Raw genomic sequence first — 21,623 nt, forward strand, 5'->3', positions numbered from 1 at the left:
AATTTATAATTTTAAAAAATTAATTTTGATAAATAAAATTTATAAAAAATGAATTTAAAAATGACTAATTTTTTATAGAGTAATTTGATTATTAATTTATTAAGTTAATCTTTCATTTATTGAATAGTGTCCGAAATAATAATAGAAATTTAATAGTAAATATACTAAACATGTATACGGTATGTGGTAGGGTTATAACTTATTAGTGTAGAACTCTGTAGGTCATATAGTGTCATGAATCATGATACGGTGCAAATAATTGAGGTAATACTGAATTTGGTGGTTGGAATTTGCAACGCTCGTTTAAATAGGTTCTGACATTTGAAAATGACAAAATCGGTCTTTGATTGTGCGAATGGTGGATTAAAAAAAATTGAAGTGGTCATCAGAATTTATTATTTTTTATTATTAATTAATTATTTTTATTTTAAATAATTTTTTGTTGAAATCAATTTTAACCGATATAAGTTTCGTTGCATTAAAAAATTTTATGAACGAAAATTACATTGATTCTAGTAATATCATAGATAATTGGAATTTGAAAAATATTAAAGAGTTATTAAAATTTATTATTTTTAATTATTAATTAATTATTAATATTTAAAAGTATAAAATAAAATATATTATTAAATTATAAAAATTAATTTAATAATTAAATAATAATTAAAAATAATAAATTTTAATATTTTTTTATATTTTTCTATAAATATTTGTTCGTTTTTAGATTCTAATTCAACTGCTAATAATATGTAGTAACTCAGAATATAATAATATTAATATAGGAATTCTCATAATAAGATGATATATACGACTAAAATTTTTGTATGGTCAAATAAATAATTTAAAATAATTAATTAAATTTATTTTATATTAATATAATATTAATTAACTAAAAAAATTTAAAACATTTATTTAATCCTACTAAAAGTTAATCATATTGTTATAAAAGGTGGCTTTGGTTAATGTTAAATGTAAAAAGAACATGATCGGGAGGTTTTGCAAAGTTTGAATGAATGTGTCGTTTTTTTCTTTGGTTTTAATAGCAAAAAATTTGAAAGAGAGCTAAATTTATTGAAACAAAAAAGGCTTAGTTTTAAAGAAAATGATTTGATATTTGAAAATTATTAGATATTTGAAAATGATTTGATTATTGAAAAAGATTTGATATTTGAAATAGTTGAGAGATTGTTTGGTTGGGACCCTGAAAGGGTGGTATAGTCCGAATTTTAGAGGAAATGCTGCCAAATTTTTATAAAACTCTAAGATTTTGTTTAAAGCGTTATTTAAAAGCAAATATAATTTAAGAATATTATTTGATTTCGATTTATTATGGAAAGAGTCTTTGTTTTCAATTCGATTTATTAAGAAAATTCTAATGTTTTAAATTCAATTTTTTTAGAAGAGATTTCGCTTTAAATTATGATTTGAGTTCGGTTTGATGAGAAAGAAAAGAAGAAGAACGAAAAGTAAAGGAAATAAAGATAATTAAAGGAATATCTGTCAGAAGAGAGCAGAGAACAAAGATTAAAAGAGTAAATTAACTAAAAGGGTCTCTGCCTGTTATAACCGAAGAGAGAGGGAAAAAAAAGAAAGAAAAAGAGGGACTTAGTGAGTCATGTGACTCACCCCCCTCCCCAACCCCACTTATTTCTTTCACCCGAAACCCTTATCCTTTTTTTCAATTTCATTTCTTCTTCTTCTTCTTCTTCTTCTTCTTGAAATCATACACTATCATTAAATCCACTTCTTTCATTTTACTTCCTTCTCCTTCTCTTCTCTTCTTTATTTTATTCATTCAAATTTCTTTTATTACAACCCTAAATCATGGAGCTTCAACCTATTTAGTAAAGAAAGTATTCAACTTTTGAGTTCCGGTTATTATTGAGGCTTCAAGGTAACTCTTTGACTCAATAATTAGCTATATCTCAAATTTTTAGCATCCCTATACTTGTGGGTATAGCAAAATCCGAATTAGGGTTATTAGGGTTAGAAAATTTTGGACTTTTGTCAAGGTGAGTAAGATTATGTTAATTGACAATATTAGTAGCTCACAAATATCATTATTGTCATATTTCTAGAGTTGTAGAGTTATTGGACATCATTTGGTAGCTCGTTGACGCGCTCAGAGTTGCTTCCGGTTCTTTGGAATCAAGTTGTGAGTGGATATTATATCTATAATTGTTTTTAAATATATTATTATCAATATCTATGTTAAATCATTAATTTTGGAGTTTGAAAATATTTTAATATTTGGATTTTTGAATTTTTGAAAATAAATATTGATTTGTGAAACTTATAATTTTATAAAAATACACACGAGACGATATTTATATATTTTGTAAAGTATAAATATTTTCTTATTTGACTTATTTAAATTTTAATTAAATTTTAGTATGCACTCTTGTATATATATTAATTTGCTATGGAATTTGGTAGTATGTTATAAACATTAGAGATTTTTATAAGTGATTTGGTTTGGATTGGTTTGGGAGACTCTGACTAGAAAACCGTAACTAACGGCGGTTATGACGTTAACCTAGATGCATCTGACTCAGACCTCAGCTAGCACGGGCGTTGCTAGCCTAACGTGTAGGCCACACGTTGGATCTGTTATACCGTACGGACACACTAGAGGAAAGGGCTACTCTTAGAGGTGGAGCCGCCCTAGGTGTGTAATATTTGATTTGATTTGACTTCTGGAATGAGAACTTCCATTTCAGTTCATCCGCTTAACTACTTATCTATTTGTTTGCATAATTAATTAATATAAATTTCTCATCTCTGAAAGGAAATATAATTTTTAAGGTAAACTCTGTATTGTCTCGTGTGGGTTATAGATGTAATGTTTGCTTACTGAGTTGCAAAACTCACCCTATTATATTCCCATATTTTTCAGATATAGGAGTCATTCCAGGTTCCATTCCACCTGCCCCTCAGTAGATCTTAGTTATTTTGGTGAGTCCTTCTTCTTTCCAAGGGCTAAGTAATTATGTAATGGAACCTTTGCTCAAAATTTAAATTATGTCAATGCTCCATATGTCACAGGCAGGATCCTCATGTGGGTTATGTTATTTTGAATCTTGAACTGTTTAGATAGTAATTATAAGTTGGTTATGTAAGACTTATGGATTTAACTATATACTCTAGTTATCAACTTGATATATATATATATATATATATATATATATATATATATATATATATATATATATATATATATATATATATATATATATATATATATATGATGTGTATTTTGGATATATTTGGTTGTGGATATGGTTGGAATATGTTGTTGTTGTTGTCTTTGAAAATGGATGTTTATTATTGATACAGGGAGTTAATATTTATGTTGGTAAGGTCCTAGAAACAGAGGAGGTTCTATCCATTTTTTCTGAAAATTTAGTCGTTTGGCTTGCTGAGGGACTTGTCCCTTGAGCGCCAGTCATGGCTTGGTTCGGGCCATGACAAAGTGGTATCAGAGCCTTAGGTTTTCCTGTGTAATATGGAGCAAGTGTTCTTTAGTAAGATCACAATTGTGCAAATGGAAGCCGGCCCATTTTCACAAAGTGTGATGTTACTAGAGGCCTATTGGAAGTTGTCATCAATTTTTTGTTCTTATAATTCTTTCTGTCTGTCCTATTGTCTTTGAACTCCATATACATATGTCGTTGGTGATCCAATCGCTTTACTTACTCAATAGGTGGATGATGCCACCTAAGAAAAGACGTGGTGGAGCTGTTGGTACTCCTGATACTACTGAATCCAATAGGGCAGTTTCTCCGCCACTTGGAGCGCTTCGACAAAGGCCAAGGAGCCAAAGGATAGCTGATAGGCGCGAAGGAGAGATACCCCGCAAGAGAGTTCAAGAGAACCCCGCAGTAAGAGAAGCTCAACCAGACTTAGCAACTAAATTGAGGGGAATGAATCAAACTCTTAATGCGGTGTTACAGGTTCTAACAACTCCAAATAGGGGCGGAGCAGGAATTTCTAATATGCCAAATCCTCAGCCTCATAGGGTTCATCAATTGTTTGGGGATCAAGAGCCGCCAATTGAGAAGTATTTGAAGTTGAATTCGTCCATTTTCAATGGAGATTCATTGGATGAAGATCCACAACAATATCTAGAGGATGCAAAGAAAGCTATTCGAGCTCTCAACTGCACCAAAGAATGGGCTGTTGAGTTAGTATCCTACAACTTACGTGGTTTGACAAGATATTGGCATGAGTCTCTTCTTGAGAGCAAAGAAGTAGCTGGACTTCCTCATCCTTCTTGGGAAGAGTTCACTGAAGAGTTTCTTGCTCGATTTTATCTAGCTAACAAGCAAGCAGAAGATGCAATTGCCTTTGAAAGATTAAGGCAAGAGAATATGACAGTAACTGAGTATGCTAAGGAGTTTACTAGACTTTCTAAGAGTGCTCCATACTTGGTAAATTCAGAAGAGATGAAAGTACGTTGGTTCGTTCGTGGGTTGGCAGAACCTATGTTCACTACTCTTATGCCTGAAGTCAGACGCATATCTTTTAAGGATGTCCTCAACTCTGCTTATGGAATTGAAGCTGCGATAGCGGAGAGAAATGCTTTTAAGGATGTTGGTAAAAAGCCTAAGATGAAGGGACAATTTTCTGGTGGAGCTAGTTCAGGAAGATTTCAGTCTCATCATGGTCAGACTAATCAGCAAGGTTATTCGGGGTATCGAGCTCGTCCTCAAACATCTTTTGGTGGGGTTGCTTCTTCTGGATCTGCTCCCATGAGTGTTTCAAATTCCAGACCTTTTGTTAAGAGCACCTCTCAATCTAGTGCACAGGGTTCAAATCAGACAAGACCAGCTCAGCCTTACTGCCATCAGTGTGGGAGTTACCATTCTGGTATATATTTCAAGGATACTGGAGCATATTTTGGTTGTGGTCAATATGGTCATCTTAGGAGAGATTGTCCAAATGCTAGAGGAGGCTTTGCTCCAGACATTGCATGTCCTACAACACCAATGCCATCATCTACAGCTATGTCTATTGAAAATTCTTCTGATCCTAGTGGCAGAGGAGCAGGTGGTAGGGGTCAGACTTATAACAGAGGAGGGAGCCAAAGAAGAAGAGGTCAGGCACATGTGTATGCTTTAACACGTCAAGATGCTCAAGCTTCTAATGCTGTGGTGGCAGGTACTTTACAAGTTTATTCTTTAGATGCTCGAGTGTTATTTGATACGGGTTCTTATTATTCATATGTATCTCCACATCTTGCATCTCTTTTTGATAAACAACCTGAACTATTATCCCACCCATTTTATGTTGGCACTCCACTTGGAGTATCCACGGTGGTTCAAGTCGTGTTTCGGTCTTGTGCTGTTAGAATTAATTCGGTTGAAACCTTAGCTGATTTGATCCTTTTAGAACCAATGAACGATATTGATGTCATCTTAGGCATGGATTGGTTAGCAGCTTGTCATGCTGATGTGGGCTGTTACTCCAAAACTGTGAAGTTTGACATACCGGGTATCTCACCTTTTGTTTTTAAGGGTGATGACTGTCCCACTTTAGCTAGCATCATCTCATCTATGAGTGCTATACAATTGATGGATAAGGGAAACCAAGGATTTCTGGCAGTTGTTAGAGATGTTGATGCCAAAGTGCCTAGTCTTGATCAGGTTCCTATTGTTAGAGAATTCCCTGACGTGTTTCCTGATGAGCTACCGGAGATGCCACCTGACCGTGAAGTTGAGTTTTCCATAGAATTGGCTCTGGGAGTCCAACCTGTGTCCAGTCCTCCCTATTGTATGGCTCCAACTGAGTTACGAGAATTAAAAGTTCAATTGGAAGACATGCTAGAGAAAGGATTCATTCGTCCTAGCACTTCTCCGTGGGGAGCTCCTGTTCTATTCGTAAAGAAGAAGGATGGAACGATGTGACTATGTGTGGATTATCGTCAGCTCAATAAGATAACTGTTCGCAACAAGTATCCATTGCCAAGGATTAATGATTTGTTCGATCAACTTCAAGGAGCTACCTGTTTCTCAAAAATCGACCTGCGTTCATGGTACCATCAATTGAAGATAAAAGAGGAAGACATTCCAAAAACTGCTTTTCGTACCCGCTATGGACACTATGAGTTCTTAGTAATGTCCTTTGGTTTGACAAATGCGCCAGCAGCTTTCATGGATCTGATGAACCGAGTTTTCAAACCTTTCTTAGATCGTTTTGTTATCGTCTTCATTGATGACATCTTGGTGTATTCGAAAAGTGCTGCGGAGCATGAGTATCATTTGAGGATTGTGTTACAAACCTTAAGGGATCACAAGCTTTATGCTAAGTTTTCTAAATGTGAGTTTTGGCTTGATCAAGTGACATTCTCGGGGCATGTGGTATCAAAAGATGGAATCATGGTAGATCCAAAGAAGGTTGAAGCCATTCAGAAGTGGCCAAGGCCTACTACAGTGACAGAAATTCGTAGCTTTCTAGGGTTGGCCGGTTACTATCGGCGATTCATCAAGGACTTCTCAAGAATTTCGGTACCATTAACTAAGTTAACTCAGAAGAATGTAAAGTTTTAATGGTCAGAAGCTTGTGAGGAAAGTTTTCAGACACTTAAGGCTTGTCTAACCTCAGCACCAGTTCTTGTTTTACCTTCTAGGTCTGGGAGATTCTCAGTCTTTTGCAATGCATCTCGGATAGGACTTGGTTGTGTATTAATGCAGCATGGCCACGTTATTGCCTATGCCTCACGACAACTCAAGAAGCATGAGCAGAATTATCCAACTCATGACCTGAAAATGGCAGCGGTTGTCTTTGCTTTAAAGAGTTGGAGACACTACCTTTATGGTGAGACCAGTGAGATCTATACGGATCACAAAAGTTTGAAGTATATATTTCAACAGAAGGATTTAAATTTGAGGCAACGAAGATGGATGGAGTTGCTAAAAGATTACAATTGTACCATTTTGTATCATCCTGGAAAGGCAAATGTTGTAGCAGATGCCCTCAGTAGAAAATCTATGGGTAGCTTGGCCCATATCACTCTTGGAAGGAGACCAATTGTTGAAGAAGTCCATCAATTGGAGGCCGGTGGAATTCAATTTGACCTTGGAGAATCAGGAGTTTTCTTAGCACATGTTCGAGCCTAATCTTCCCTAATAGAACAGATCAAGGTTGCACAAAGTGATGATCCGAAACTAAGAAAGCTTATGGAAAATGTTCACAATGGGAGGAACTCAGAATTTTCTCTTGATCAAGATGTATTACGTTGTGGTCAACGCTTATGTGTTCCAGATAACCCCGACTTGAAGAAAGCTATTTTGGAGGAGGCTCACAATTCTAAGTACACAGTTCATCCGGGCTCCAATAAGATGTATCAAGATTTAAAACAATTGTTTTGGTGGGAAGGCATGAAGAAAGACATAAGAGTTTTTATTTCTCATTGCTTAACTTGCCAACAGGTTAAAACTGAACATCAAAGACCTGCTGGGTTATTACAACAGATTGAGATACCTGAATGGAAGTGGGAAAGAATTACGATGGATTTTGTAACAGGTTTACCTCGTAGTTTTAAGGGTTTTGATTCAATTTGGGTAATTGTGGATAGAATGACGAAGTCAGCTCACTTTCTTCCGGTGAAAACAACTTTTAGTGCAGCTCGATATGCTCAACTTTATGTTGATGAGATAGTTAAGCTACATGAAATTCCAGTGTCCATTATTTCAGACCGTGGGCCCCAGTTTACCTCTCATTTTTGGAAATCTTTTCAAAAAACGTTAGGAACTCGTCTGGATCTTAGCACAGCTTTTCACCCTCAAACCGATGGACAATTAGAGAGGACGATCCAGATATTAGAAGATATGTTATGGTGTTGTGTTCTAGATTTTGGTGGAAATTGGGACAGCTATCTACCTTTGATCGAGTTCTCTTATAATAATAGTTATCAAGCCAGCATTCAAATGGCACCTTTTGAGGCTCTTTACGGGAGAAGATGCAGGTCACCTGTTGGGTGGTTTGAGGTTGGTGAGGTTAAGCTTTTGGGGCCAAATTTGGTACAAGATGCAGTTGAGAAGGTTCGCATAATAAGAGAACGTTTATTAGCATCTCAGAGTAGGCAGAATGCTTATGTTGATAACAGAAGGCGTAACTTAAAGTTTTCAGTGGGTGATCAAGTATTTCTTAGAGTGTCGCCTATGAAGGGAGTGATGAGATTTGGGAAAAGAGGCAAGCTTAGTCCTCGATACATTGGTCCATTTGAAATTTTGGACAGAATAGGTGCAGTTGATTATCGCTTGGCATTGCCGCCTGAGTTGTTTATGATTCATCTAGTCTTTCACGTATCAATGTTGTGCAAATATCTTCATGACCTATCTCATGTGCTTGCACCACAAGCCATAGAGATAAAGGAGGATTTATCATTTGAAGAGGAACCGGTGGCTATAGTTGATCGCCAAGTAAATAAACTACGTTCTAAAGAGATAGCATCTGTGAAAGTTGTTTGGAAGAATCATTCAGTAGAAGAAGCAACTTGGGAAGTAGAAGATGCCATGCGCGACAAATATCCGTATTTGTTTGAGTCTGAAGGTAACTATCACACTTATCACCATATATGAATTCGAAATTCAGGGACCGAATTTCTTAAGGGGGAGAGAATGTTATAACCGAAGAGAGAGGGAAAAAAAAGAAAGAAGAAGATGGACTTAGTGAGTCACGTGACTCATCCCCCCTCCCCAAACCCATTTATTTCTTTCACCCGAAACCCTTATCCCTTTTTTCAATTTCATTTCTTCTTCTTCTTCTACTTCTTCTTTTTCTTCTTCTTCTTTTTCTTCTTCTTCTTCTTGAAATCATACACTATCATTAAATCCACTTCTTTCATTTTACTTTCTTCTCTTTCTCTTCTCTTCTTTATTTTATTCATTCAAATTTCTTTTATCACAACCCTAAATCATGGAGCTTCAACCTATTTAGTGAAGAAAGTATTCAACTTTTGAGTTCCGGTTATTATTGAGGCTTTAAGGTAACTCTTTGACTCAATAATTAGCTATATCTCAAATTTTTAGCATCTCTATACTTGTGGGTATAGCAAAATCCGAATTAGGGTTATTAGGGTTAGAAAATTTGGGGCTTTTGTCAAGGTGTTTAAGATTATGTTAATTGACAATATTAGTAGCTCACAAATATCATTATTGTCATATTTCTAGAGTTGTAGAGTCATTGGACATCATTTGGTAGCTCGTTGACGCACTCAGAGTTGCTTCCGGTTCTTTGGAATCAAGTTGTGAGTGGATATTATATCTATAATTATTTTTAAATATATTATTATCAATATCTATGTTGAATCATTAATTTTGGAGTTTGAAAATATTTTAATCTTGGGATTTTTGAATTTTTGAAAATAAATATTGATTTGTGAAACTTACAATTTTATAAAAATACACACGAGATGATATTTATATATTTTGTAAAGTATAAATATTTTCTTATTTGACTTATTTAAATTTTAAATAAATTTTAGTATGCACTCTTGTATATATATTGATTTGCTATGGAATTTGGTAGTATGTTATAAGCATTAGAGATTTTTATAAGTGATTTGGTTTGGATTGGTTTGGAAGACTCTGACTAGAAAACCGTAGTTAACGGCAGTTATGACGTTAACCTAGATATCGATGTATCTGGCTCAGACCTCAACTAGCAGGGGCGTTGCTAGCCTAACGTGTAGGCAACACGTTGGATCTGTTATACCGTACGGACACACTAGAGGAAAGGGCTACTCTTAGAGGTGGAGCCGCCCTAGGTGTGTAATATTTGATTTGATTTGACTTCTGGAATGAGAACTCCCATTTCAGTTCATCCGCTTAACTACTTATCTATTTGTTTGCATAATTAATTAATATAAATTTCTCATCTCTGAAAGGAAATATAATTTTTAAGGTAAACTCTGTATTGTCTCGTGTGGGTTATAGATGTAATGTTTGCTCACTGAGTTGCAAAACTCACCCTATTATATTCTCATATTTTTCAGATACATGAGTCATTCCAAGTTCCATTCCACCTGCCCCTCAGTAGATCTTAGTCATTTTGGTGAGCCCTTCTTCTTTCCAAGGGCTAAGTAATTATGTAATGGAAACTTTGCTCAAAATTTAAATTATGTCAATGCTCCATATGTCACAGGCAGGATCCTCGTGTGGGTTATGTTATTTTGAATCTTGAACTGTTTAGATAGTAATTATAAGTTGGTTATGTAAGACTTATGGATTTAACTATATACTCTAGTTATCAACTTGATATATATATGATGCGTATTTTGGATATATTTGGTTGTGGATATGGTTGGAATATGTTGTTGTTGTTGTCTTTGGAAATGGATGTTTATTATTGATACAGGGAGTTAATATTTATGTTGGTAACATCCTAGAAACAGAGGAGGTTCTATCCGTTTTTCTGAAAATTTGGTCATTTGGCTTGCTGAGGGACTTGTCCCTTGAGCGCCAGTCATGGCTTGGTTCGGGCCATGACATTGCCACAGGAGAGCAGAGGGCAAGGATAAAGAAAAATCTTTAAGAGATTGTCTGTCACAGGAGAGCAGATGCGACTTTGTTTGGGCCTTAGTGCCAAATGTATAATGGGGACGCCCACACACTGAAAACTATTTTCCAGATGTAAGCACATTGAAAAACATTTGAAAGTCACACTATATGTGGCCTAGCCGTAAGACTTATAAGCACATTGTATGCATCTGGAAAGCCATATTTGGGACTAGTGCCCGGATAATGTCGGGAACAGGTAGGAAACCGACACATGAGCTCATGGCCTGCTTAGGACAGACATGCATCATATTGTTTGCGCACTTGTATTTGATTGTGGTTGTTTATTCAATTTTCCTGTGATTGTGTTGTTTGCCGTAGTGACTTACTTGTGTGCTTAATTGGATATTTTATTGATGTTGCAAACTTAGTAATGTATTAATGAATGCTGCTTGTAGCTGGTGAACTGTGAACGTGGCAGAGACTTTGTTTAAGTAGTGTGATTTAAAGAAAAGGCTTTAAACAGTTTTAAGTAAGATCTAGGAAAAATTTTAAGGATTTAATAGAGAAAACTGTTTTTGGGACGTGAATTAACTTTTTGTATTTTATTCTATATTCTTATGGCATTTACTTACCCTACTGAAAACATGCGAGGACGACGTTCTCACTCCCCTACAGATTTCCCTTTCAGCAGCAGGTTTAGGAATCATTGGCGCGGAGATGCGATTGAACATCAGAGTTTTATGTACATACGTATCCGTATCTCCTGTATTTGGTGTAGTCTTGGGTTTTTCCCTCGCCATTTATTGACCTTGAATTTCAGAGGGATAGGACTTGTATTTGAAAATTTTGGAATAAGTTTATGTATATATTGCTATGTGAATAAACATATTCTGTTATTAAGAGGTTTTAAGTAAAGACTTTTTCTTTTCTTGATTAAAATTCTATCTTGTATTCCCGAAGATTCAATATTAAATATAATTAGTATAAGATAAAAAGGTTAAGAGTTGACTAGCGCTCATACTTTTAGTACGGTCATGAGGTACAAAAAGTTAGGGTGTTACATTATGGTATCATAGCAGTTCGTTCCTATTAGAGCCTTGGAAATAGACTGACTATGCTTCATTGCATACTCTGAGTGTTGTCATACAATAGGACTTGTCCTAATGATAAGAATTTGAGTTTCAGATGCATGATTGTCTATTGATTAATGCTGTTAGTCGACCATTGCATTTCTCATGGTATTAGGTCTGGCCAACTTAATACTGATGACTTTTGTATACGGAAACACTAATGGATTATCATAGACGAGATAGAAATAATAGGTTATGTGAACCACGGGGTTTGGGAACGTTAGAAGTTACATTTTAAGGATTTATTTCGACGTATTCTCTTTATTCGTGCTACACGAACTCGTACCATCTCTTCTTTCATTATCTTCATTGGAATTCTCTTCCTTGGATTTTCTCAGAATGTGATCTTATTATTTTTCGACCATACCTTTATCGTTCTTGTGTACCTTTATTTGCCAGTAAATCTAATTGCCTACCTGACTTCTTTCGAATATTATCTTTGATACTGCGCGTATTTCTCTTCATGAATCCTATTTTTCTTTGATTTAGGTTCGAACTTGTTCCAATGTAATAATTTGCAAGGGCAAGAATTTTTGTAAAATGGGTGGGATATAACACCCCGAGTTTTTGAACAAATTAAATAATAAATTATTCATGACTTATTATTTTATTTAGAGAAAAATATTTTTCTAAAAGTAATTAAATTAAATGTTATAATACTTTGAGTTCAAAATCTATTAGGATTTTTAAATAATTTTTATTATAATAAGATATTTAAAAAAAGAATTATCATTATTATTATTATTATTTGCAACGGAGGTAAGGTGCGTTGCAACAGTGGCAGGCTCGTTGCAACGTTGGTTAGGGGTGTCGCAACGAAAGTTGGGTGCGGTGCAACAGAGGCTCAGGGCGGTGCAACGTTGGCTGGGAGAATTGCAACGGAGGCTGGGCGCGTTGCAACGGAGGCTGGGTGCCTTGTAACGGAGGTTGGGCGTGTTACAACGTTGGTTAGGGATGGTGCAACAGAGGCTGGGCGCGTTGCAACGTTGGCTGGGAGCGTTACAACGGAGGCATGGTGCGTTGCAACGGAGGCAGGGCTCGTTGCAACGTTGGCTGGGGGCATTGCAACGTAGGCTGGTCGCGTTGCAACGTTGGCTGGGGGTGGTTGATAAACCACTATTTTATGGTTTATCTTATGCTCAATTGAGTGGTTTTTATCAACTCTTTACTCACTTATTCATACAATTCGCATGTTTTACATTTTCCTTCCTGATTGTGTGCTATGATTGAAAACATGCTTCTTTGATCTTATATTTGCTTATTATTAATCCTCTCTATTACCATTATATGCCTTGATATGTGTGTTAAGTGTTTTCAGATATTATAGGGCAGGAATGGCTTGGAGGATGGAAAGGAAGCATGCAAAAGTGGAAGGAATACAAGAAGTTGGAGAAACTGCTAAGCTGTCCAGCCTGACCTCTTCGCACTCAAACGGCTATAACTTTAGCTACATAGGTCCAAATGAGGCGTTTCTAGTTGCGTTGGAAAGCTAACGTCCGGGGCTTCGATTTGATATATAGTATGCCATAGTTTCTCTGAAGCTAGGCGACACGAACGCGTGATCTACACGGACGCGTCGCAGCTGCGAACTTCAATCCGCGCGGCCGCGTGGGCGACGCCTCCGCGTCACTTGGCCGCGACCTGTACGGACCAAAAAGCGCTGGAAGTGACTTCTGGGCTGTTTCTGACCCTGTTTTCGGCCCAGAGAATACAGATTAGAGGCTATAAAGTGGGGGAATGCATCCATTCATAACCATGCTTTCATAATTCATTTTTCATGTTTTAGATGTAGTTTTTAGAGAGAGATGTTCTCTCCTCTCTCTTAGGATTTAGGTAGAGTTTTTAGAAATTAGGATTTAGGACTTCTCTTAGTTTTAGGAGTGACTCTCGATCCCAGGTTCAATGTTCTTTTTACTATTTAATTTCTCTTCTATTTTTGTTTACTCTAAAGCTTTTATTGTGTTTGATTGATATTGCCCAATTGGCTGTTGATATTGTCCATGTTAGAATTGACATTTTTATTTAATGATATTTGAGGTATTTCAGTTTATGATTGTTCCTTTATATTATCCCCAATTTGAAGACAATTTTTATTCCAGCAGATTTAACTTCTTTTCCCTTTGGTCTTGGTTGAGAAATCAGTAACTCAGGAGTTATCTTAGCTTAACATAATTGATAACTGTTATCTTTGCTAATTGGACTGAACTTCAATAATCCCAACCTTTTCTTAGGAAATAAATAGGATTCGAAGGTCAACTAATTTATCCCTTGACTTTCCTTTGCTTTAGCAAAGGTTAACTAAGTGGAATTAAGATTCAACTTTCATTATTATTACTAAGAATAACAAAGTCTGGACTTCCAATTTCTCATACCTTGCCAAAGGTTTGCTTTACAGTATTTATTTATTTTAATTGTTATTTAAATTATTTGCCATATTTATTCCTCATTCTCAAAACCCCAATTTTACCTTTTTTATAGCCAATAATAAGAACACACCTCCCTGTAATTCCTTGAGAAGACGACCCGAGGTTTAAATACTTGGTTATCAATTTTAAAAGGGGTTTGTTACTTGTGACAACCAAAACTTTTGTACGAAGGGATTTCTGTTAGTTTAGAAGCTATATCTACAACACGAATATTTTTTATAAATTCTTTACCAGCAAAAATCCCAACGTCAAAATGGCGTCGTTGCCGGGAAATTGCAAACGTGTGCCTTATTATTGGTTATTGTAAATATTTTTCTTTTACTTGTTTATTTGTTTCTCCTTTTTTCCCTCCTTATTTCTGATAACTACTATGAATTCTCACCCCTCTCGCTTTGAGTTTAGTTCTAACTTTGTTGAAGGAAATAAAAACCACAGCAGGAATATGCATCAAGGTCAGACCAATCAAGGATGGATGGAGTCAAGAGGATCTAATCAACCCTTTAGGCAACAACACCCTCCAAGATATCATGGACAACGACCATTCTACAATGCAAACCCAGCTGAAAGATATGGTGGACAACCTTGTAACTACCAACAAGCCCCACCCCGTGCATAACCTCGAACCACCACACTCACAAGCTTCTTTTCACCTTTCGCCACCATACGATGCTTATCCGCCCCAACACCAATCTAATTACTCCCAAGAACCACCACTCTCCCCATATCCATCAAAGCTAGAATCACAGGTTCGCCTTGAAGAATCAATAAAACAATTTACTACAACCCTTCATCAACTGGAGCAAGCAATAGTGGAGAAGTTAAATCAATTATCTTCCAGACGTTCAGTCCCTCAACAGACTCCCATGGCTTTATGTGGAGAATCCAATGAAGAACGCAATACAAAGAAGACGCTAGAAGCTCCAGTGAACAGTATAGAGCATAACTTCGTACTGGAACAAGTAGAGGAAGCTGTCATTGCAGAAGAAGAAGAGTTGGTTGAAGATTTAGGAGATGCCGAACCACCACTTGAATCCAGAGTTATGGAGAATTCCGTCAAGGATGTTACAATTGATGCTAAGGAGGATTTTGCACCGCCTTCACTGCAATTATCTTATGAAGAACTGAACGGAATAACCTAGGACGCAGGCTTCCTTGATGATGATGATCATGAGTCCTATTCTCTTAGTCACGAACTTGCATCCGCAAGTGAATTCTTTGAGATAGAAGAATCTTCCCCGAGTGAATATGAAGATGATGCTGAGGTAGATTTTTCTCAACCTCCAATATATGACTTGAGCGATGATGAGGGAGAAATTGAAGACTCTGATCAAGATATGGTTGAAGTGGAAGAAATTTGCAATGACGTGGAGAAATTCACAGAAGAACACAAGGATGTAAAACTTACAGAACCACTGGAACTACCTATTCCGAGGCCACTATCACCCAATACAAGCTTTAAGTGGGTAAAATCCTTAGCTTTTATCTTTACTTTTCCACTTGAATATGGTTTACTTGAAACAGATGGTCAGCTTAGAGCTCTTTGCGGCTTTAAGAGTAAAAGGGAAATGGCTCGTATTCAGAACGGGTGCACAAGGTTCAATAAGGTTCCACGCTTCAACTCAAAGTGTACGGATTGGTATCATGCTCAATTGAATGGATCACGGAGAACGTCTGGTCACCATGGTGAGAATCTAATTTCCAAACCGCCCGGATGGAGAAGTATAGATCAAAACGAAAGCGGATTTGGAACCAGAGTTTGGGATCCTGGAGAATACTCTAATATTCATCACCCCGAGAGCCTGAAAATCTGTTTGAAGCTGCTCAGAAGCTTCACATGCCTAGTTTGGAACCCCGGAGGCTATTGGCATTCCAAGCATTGGTGGAGATTTCTGGATGAATTTAAACATAAGCCGCCATAACAGGAAGCTCAACCAATGTCCAACTTAAGGACTTTAACTAAAAGTGCTAGTTGGGAGACAACCCACCATGGTATGATCGTTCCTTTTTCATTTTTATTTAGTTTTATTTGTTTTCAAGTTTTATTTTATTTTTCATTGAACCTGGAATTATTCATAACATTCATATCATTTTGCATTCTGCATACTGCATAAAAAAAAATTTACGCACGCGATGCGTCCGCGTCACATGTGCGTTGTGAAGAAGAGAAATCGAACAGAGAGTCACACGAGAGCGTGGCTGGAGGCGTGCCAGTGGCACAAATCGTCCCACGCGACCGCGTCGCTAACGCGTCCGCGTCACATGGGAATAATGGCCTCCCACGCGACCGCGTGACCCACGCGGCCGCGTGCCCTGATTTTCGACGTAAAAGGGGTACATGGCCGAAAGTTGTGCTGGAGTAAGGCTGGACTGGCGCTAGACGCACAAGCCTTACCACGCGAACACGTGCCCCATGCGTCCGCGTCATCCTCCAATCTTGGCCACCCACGCGATCGCGTCAACCACGCGACCGCGTCACCCTAAAAATTGGCAAAAGAGTTTCGAACAGAGAGTTGCGCGAACGCAAGGCTGCACTCGCGCCAACCGCACAAATCAGGCCACGCGTTCGCGTGCCCATGCGTCCGCGTCGCCTGAACTTATTCCGCCCCACGCGGCCGCGTCACCCACGCGACCGCGTCACCAGCGTCGCACAACCTATCCAGATCAGTGCCAATTATCTTTTCTTTTCTTCTCTAATCCTAATTTTTTCTATCTTTTCTTATTCTATCTTCCTCCTCTCTTCTTTACTTCTTCTTCCCTTCTTTCTCTTCTCATTCTTTTATCTTTCATTTTATTTTACTTAATTTATTTGCATATTTCATTCATTGCATTTTAATTTAGTGCATATTTTTCTTTTCTTTTCTAATTTCATTATTTTTTCTTTGGTGTTAAAATTTTCTTATTTAGCTGTTGCATTTTCTCTTGAATTATTTTGGGTGCTTATTAACTTATTTTATTCTGGTTAGGTAATATTATTTAAATCAATGCCTATCTTTTATACCTGTATTAATTTTGCATTGACATGAATTTACATTACCTCTCCTTACCCACACTCTCCCAAATTGTTGCAAAATTTTGTACCACTGGCATGCCATGGCTTCTATTGTTTTCTCACGTACATGTTGAAGCTTCCATGTAAATGAGACCCTTATCATTTGGCATTAAGCCATCCATACTTCATTTATTTTCTTATCCTTATTTCTGGGTTACTTTTCTTCCCTTTTTTCTTTCAGGATGGCCACCCGGAGGGAAACCGGAAGACGTTTACATGGGGAGACAAAACAAGTCCACCTGCACAATCTTTGAAAAAAGGCATCAGTTGGAGTAGCCCATCCACTTGTACATCTTAGCATGCACCGAGGACGGTACAATCTTTAAGTGTGGGGAGGTTGACACCGATCTCCATGGGTTAGTACTTTCTTGTCTCAACACCAATGTTTAAATTCTCTTTGTAGCTAGTGGTTGCATTTGTATATTTATTTGATTTTGTGCATATTTTACCACTTGGTTGAAGAAATATTTTCTTTTTTAAAATTTTTTTATAGTATTTCACTAATTTAAATTGAAAAATTTGTGTTAAACTTGTTTTGAAGTTGTATTTGGAATATGGTTTTTGAGCCAAAGAACACACAACCTGTGAGATTTTGAGCTTATTTATATGGTTACATTATTTAACCATAAATTTTTATTCTTGTGTGTTTTCTTCTCTATAATTGTAATCTTTGCTTTGTTCCATTCTATATGTCCAATATTTAATATATTTACATGTTTGCATATGATTGAGGCCATTGTTTGATTCTATCTCACTTATCCCAAAATTAGCCTACCTTTTACATCACACTTGTTAGCCCCCTTGAGCCTTTAATTCCCTCTTATTCTATAAACCACAACACTAGCCTTAAGCAGAAAAACAAATTTAAAATCCCAAGTTGAATCTTTGGTTAGCTTAAGATAGAAATTGTGTAATTGTTTAAGTGTGGGAAACCTATTAGGAACATGGATGATAAAAACAAAGGGTAGGAAGCTGAAAAGAATGAAATAATTCAAAATAAAAATTTTGGGAAGCATGCTCATGTGAAATCAAAATAATTAAATTACCATGTGCATTAAAAAAAATAAATAAATAATTCAGTATTTGAATAAAGGGGATACAAAAGAATTTCCCAAATGCAAAATAAAGCAATGCACATGGGACAAAATTAAAACTAATACATGAGCATGTAACATCAAAAGTGGGAAAAATATGGGAGAATAGGTAAAGAAGCTTTGCTTTACACAGTATGTATGTTAGGTGAGATCTTAGACTAATCAAGGATTTACTTAATTAGCTGACTTAGCCTTATATATATATATATATATATATCCCTACCTTTACCTCAGCCCCATTACAACCCTGAAAAGACCTCATAATGTTTGCATTAGTATACTAAATATTTGTTGATTGGTTAGATGAAGAACAAAGTTTTAGAAAGCATGATTAGAGAAGAGTAAAGAGATTGACCCTAGACACTTGAGAGATTTGAGCGCATATACACTACCAGTGAGGGTTCAATGCTTGATTCTATGTTCCCTGCTTTCATGAGCTACTTCTTACAAGTTTACTTGTTTTCACTGTATGATTTGAATTAGTGAAATCTGATTTATGTTTGTCTTGGAGAACTTATTTATTCTTAACCAAGTAGGTAGAAACATTTTGCATTTAGTTGCATTCATAGGTTGCATCTCATACATTCTATCATTCCTCTTCATCTCTTTATAGTTTCTCTTGAGCTCAGTATGAGGACATGCTATTGTTTAAGTGTGGGGAGGTTGATAAACCACTATTTTATGGTTTATCTTATGCTCAATTGAGTGGTTTTAATCAACTCTTTACTCACTTATTCATACAATTCGCATGTTTTACATTTTTCTTCCTGATTTTGTGCTATGATTGAAAACATGCTTCTTTGATCTTATATTTGCTTATTATTAATCCTCTCTATTACCATCAGATGCCTTGATATGTGTGTTAAGTGTTTTCAGATATTATAGGGCAGGAATGACTTGGAGGATGGAAAGGAAGCATGCAAAAGTGGAAGGAATACAAGAAGTTGGAGAAACTATTAAGCTGTCCAGCCTGACCTCTTCGCACTCAAACTGCTATAACTTTAGCTACAGAGATCCAAATGACACGGTTTCAGTTGCGTTGGAAAGCTAACATCCGGGGCTTCGATTTGGTATATAATATGTCATAGTTTCCCTGATGCTAGATGATGCGAACGCGTGATCCACGCGGACGCGTCGCAGCTGCGAATTTCAATCCGCGCGGCCGCGTGGGCGACACCTCCGCGTCACTTAGCCGCGACCTGTACGGACCAGAAAGCACTGGAAGTGACTTCTGGGCTGTTTCTGACCCTGTTTTCGGCCCAGAGAATACATATTAGAGGCTATAAAGTGGGGAAATACATCCATTCATAACCATGCTTTCATAATTCACTTTTCATGTTTTAGATGTAGTTTTTAGAGAGAGAGGTTCTCTCCTCTCTCTTAGGATTTAGGTAGAGTTTTTAGAAATTAGGATTTAGGACTTTTCTTAGTTTTAGGAGTGATTCTCGATCCCAGGTTCAATGTTCTTTTTACTATTTAATTTCTCTTCTATTTTTGTTTACTCTGAAGCTTTTATTGTGTTTGATTGATGTTGCCCAATTGGCTGTTGATATTGTCCATGTTAGAATTGACATTTTTATTTAATGATATTTGAGGTATTTCAATTTATGATCGTTCCTTTATATTATCCCAATTTGAAGACAATTTTTATTTCAGCAGATTTAACTTCTTTTCCCTTTGGTCTTGGTTGAGAAATCAGTAACTCAGGAGTTATCTTAGCTTAACATAATTGATAACTGTTATCTTTGCTAATTGGACTGAACTTCAATAATCCCAACCTTTTCTTAGGAAATAAATAGGATTCGAAGGTCAACTAATTTATCCCTTGACTTTCCTTTGCTTTAGCAAAGGTTAACTAAGTGGAATTAAGATTCAACTTTCATTATTATTGCTAAGAATAACAAAGTCTGGACTTTCAATTTCTCATACCTTGCCAAAGGTTTGCTTTACAGTATTTATTTATTTTAATTGTCATTTAAATTATTTGCCATATTTATTCCTCATTCTCAAAACCCCAATTTAACCTTTTTCATAGCCAATAATAAGAACACACCTCCCTGCAATTCTTTGAGAAGACGACCCGAGGTTTAAATACTCGGTTATCAATTTTAAAAGGGGTTTGTTACTTGTGACAACCAAAACTTTTGTACGAAGGGATTTCTGTTAGTTTAGAAGCTATATCTACAACGCGAATATTTTTTATAAATTCTTTACCAGCAAAAATTCTAACGTCAGCGGTGCAATAGAGGCTGGGCGCGTTGCAACGTTGGCTGGGGGCGATGCAACAGAGGCATGGGGCGTTGCAACGGTGGCAGGGCTTGTTGTCACGTTGGTTGGGGGTGTTGCAACGGAGGCTAGGCGCAGTGCAATGGAGACTGGGGGTGGTGTAACGTTGGCTGGAGGTGTTGCAACGGAGGCTGGACGCGTTGCAACGTTGGCAAGGACATTGCAACGTTGGCTGGGGGCCGGGCGTTGCAACGGAGGCTGGGCTCGTTGCAAGGTTGGCTGGGCTCGTTGCAACAGGGCTAGGTGCGTTACAACGGAGGCTGGGCGCGGTACAACGTTGGCTGGGGGCGGTACAACGGAGGTTGGACGAGTTGCAACGAAAGTTGGGCACACTCCAACGTTAATAATATTTTTAACCCTTATCTTTATAGATTGGAGATAGTAAAATCCAAATGAATCTTTAACCCTTATCTCGTATTTACTTAGAAGTAAACATCACCATTTAATAATAATAATAATAATAATAATAATAATAATAATAATAATAATAATAATAATAATAATAATAATAATAATAATAATTCTATTGGATAAGCATAAATTTTTTTATGAAATTTTTAAGTATTCTTTTAGTTGGTTGTACTTTTTATTATTGTTTTTGGATATTAATTTTAATTTTATATTTAAGTATTCATTTTTTTTCATAGCTTAACAATGATAATTTAAATAAAATAAAAATGTTAAATTATAAAATTTAATATTTAAATAATTAAAACAAAACCTTAATAATATAATATTCAATGTTATTTTAATGTGAATACGTATTCAATTTATTCTTTAAATATTATTATTTTTTTGTAAAAAATATTATAGAAAATAATTTTCACCTGCAAGCACGTATTCAATTATTTTTATAGAAAAATATTTCGCTTAATCTGTCTACCCTAATTCGATTTATGCATGTTAGTCTCCAACAAGGTAAATCGAATTAAGCTACGTCGATCCACTATGAAACACACTAAATTTGTACAAATCTGCTCAGGCTGGTTCGATTTACATGAGAAGTGTAAATTTAAATAGACTAATTCGATTTAGTTGAAATCAAAACCCCCCTAGTAAATCTATGCAGCCTAATTCGAATTACTACTAAAATTTGTAATTCAAATTACTCTAATTCGATTTAGATAAAAAATCTC

The sequence above is a fragment of the Arachis stenosperma genome, chromosome 7 (assembly GCF_014773155.1).
Source record: "Arachis stenosperma cultivar V10309 chromosome 7, arast.V10309.gnm1.PFL2, whole genome shotgun sequence".
NCBI classification, from domain to species: domain Eukaryota; kingdom Viridiplantae; phylum Streptophyta; class Magnoliopsida; order Fabales; family Fabaceae; genus Arachis; species Arachis stenosperma.